Below are 2,811 nucleotides of genomic sequence, written 5' to 3' on the forward strand. Positions count from 1 at the left end.
TCTCTACCAGTGTGGGATATGTGAGATCTTGTGCTCGTGAACACAGAGTTTTCTTCCTCTCAGTACCAAATTTAAGATCTTTTATTACTACCACCTTTTCAAAATCCACATTCAATGTACTCTAAACAGATGGTTGGCACCTCTCTCCTTTCTCCCCACATAAAATTTGCTTATTGTAACCTCTTCCTTTGCCATGCCATTCTGCCATCTTGAAATGTTCCCCTCTTGTCAGTCAACTCAGTGTCTTTCAGTATCTGTCAAACACGTGCACTATTCCTGGGCTATCTCCTTATTCTGATCACTCCTTTTTCCCTGTACCCCTCAGTACTGTTGGACACAGACTGGGGTCACTCTGTACTAATTCAGTAACATCTCATTGATCTGTCTGCCTCTTACTAACAGACTCATCTCCCACTGACCCAATTACAGAGCCGAATTTCATAAAGAATTACCTCTCCGTGTCATTTTCTCACTTAAAAACTCAGAAGAGACCCTAGGGTCTACAGGAAAAGTTTCAGAACTTTTTACTTTCCACATTCCAGCTGATCTCTCCAGTCTAAACATCCTCAGTTGTTTCTATTGTTCTTCACAGGGCAGTTTCCAGAAGCTCCACGTGAACACACTAAATGTCAATAAATGGTGTCCAAAACTTTAGACTTGATCTGATTCTACATATGATGGGGTAGTCACTATTCATCCAAGGATGTTAAGGAAGCCTAAATACAGCATCAGCTTTTGTGAATCACACTAATTTATATCAATTTTGTGCTATCCTAAAATCCCCAGGTCTTTTCAGGTAAGAGAAACATTGAGACATTAGAATCCAAAAGACTGACATCAGGACCAGGGTAAACCACTATAAGTCAGTCTCCATAAACAGTTCAGTTTTGACTTGTGAAAGTTAGGGTAACAGCGGCATTAAAAAATGAGATTCTGCAGTTACCTTTAAAAAGAAAGGAAAGGAACTATAATACCTGAGACTTACATAACAGGTTATGTTTTACAAACGCATTATTTCATTTCGCCGTATAAAAATCTCTATGAGCACGATCTTTCTATCTCCGTTTTATGGGAGAGAAACCCAAGGCTCCCAGAGGTAGAGTGATCTGCCTGAAGTCAGACAAATAAGGAGCAAAACCAGGACCCAAACTCGACATCAAGCTCAGGTCCCTTTCACAGCAGCATAGCAGCCTATGCATATTTTCCCCACAGCAGTCTCTCAGCCTCCTATCCTGCTTTCTTTTCACTTCAACTTCTTGCTCATTCTCCAGGATGCCCTTCCCAGGATGTTCCCCTGAGTTCTGCAGTTACTTAGCATTTCCCTGACTTTCCTTCCATCTTAAAAGTTTTCTGCTCAGTCAGCTGATCCTTCATAATGAGGCCAGGAACCCAGTCTCCTTCACAAGTATTCTGTGGCCATCTTGCCCAGTTCAAGCAGTTCTGCCTGACCACTAGAGCAGTGCTCTCTCTAGCACATCACTCTCCACCCTGGGTTTATTTTCATGTGCCGTGTCTTATATCCTTTACCAAATTGTAGGCTTACTGAGAAGAGCAAGCATGCCTGATACACCTTTGTTTGCCCCACATATAGGTGAGTGAGTGCCTTGATCTGTTTGGTTGGTTGGTGATAGCTGGTGCTTAATATTTGCCTGATATTTCATCTAGTAAAAATTGTCAGACTTGTCCTAAATTCTCCCATAATTTAGACTTGCCTTTATGTTCTTTAGCCATCAAGATTAATATCTACAATGTTACCTCACTGGGAATACCCTTGTGATAAAAAATATAAAAATTTTTTAATGTTTTCTTCAGGTCCCACCTCCATCCGAGACCGACCTCTTCTTGGAGCTTCCTCAAATGGCCAGGATTATCCCACCTCGACCTTCATGTATCTGTTCTCTAGGAGCCTCTTCATTCCAGTGGCTTTGCTGAAAGTGACTAGAGGAGTATGATGGGGACAGAAGTAGCTCCGGTGACCCTGACCAAGGATTTGGAAACACAGAATTCTTTAGGCCTGGAAGAGACATTAGTGAATACTCTTACTAATGACAAGGACATCGAAGGCCTGGAAGGTGACTTGAATTGTAAAGGCCAGGGCCAGAACCCAGATTTCCTGGCTCTGGTGCTCTTTTCCTTCATCAATCCAGCTTTGTGCTATTAACTGGTATGTGTGTGTACACACACACACACACACACACACACATCAGTCAAAGTGCTTCTGGAAACAGAATTTATCCAGTATCTCAATCAGGTCAATTTCAGAGACTTGATCTGATGAAGGAATGGAAAAGGATGTTATGTTGTTAAAAGCAATCTAATGTTAATGTGTGGGAAGTATGGTGTATGTACACCTAGATGAGGATAATGGAAATATTACTGGTGTTTAGCCAGCACATTTTCATTGTGCTCTCCTTTGTTGTTCTCCCACTTCTCTACTAGGTTCAGGAGGAAGTAGATCCATCTAAAACTAATTTCCTCTGACAGGTAGAATGAATGACTTATACAGTAAGTCCCCTACATACGAATGAGTTCCATTCTGAGAGCGTGTTCATAAGTCCAGTTTGTTTATAAGTCCAACAAAGTTAGCCTAGGTACCCGACTAACACAGCGGCTATATACCGCTGATTTTATGCTTGCTTCCGGACATGCTGGGCTTGAAGTGAAGATATTGTTACTACTGTACTCTATACAGTACTGTAAAGTACACAAAAGCATAACGATGCACGCACATGACAATGTATGCCAGACACCTGAACTAACTTACGTGATTGGACATGTGAACACATGTTCGCATCTTCAAAAGTTCGCAAC

The sequence above is a fragment of the Mesoplodon mirus genome, assembly GCF_964341445.2.
Source record: "Mesoplodon mirus genome assembly, chromosome: 6".
Classification (NCBI taxonomy): Eukaryota; Metazoa; Chordata; class Mammalia; order Artiodactyla; family Ziphiidae; genus Mesoplodon; species Mesoplodon mirus.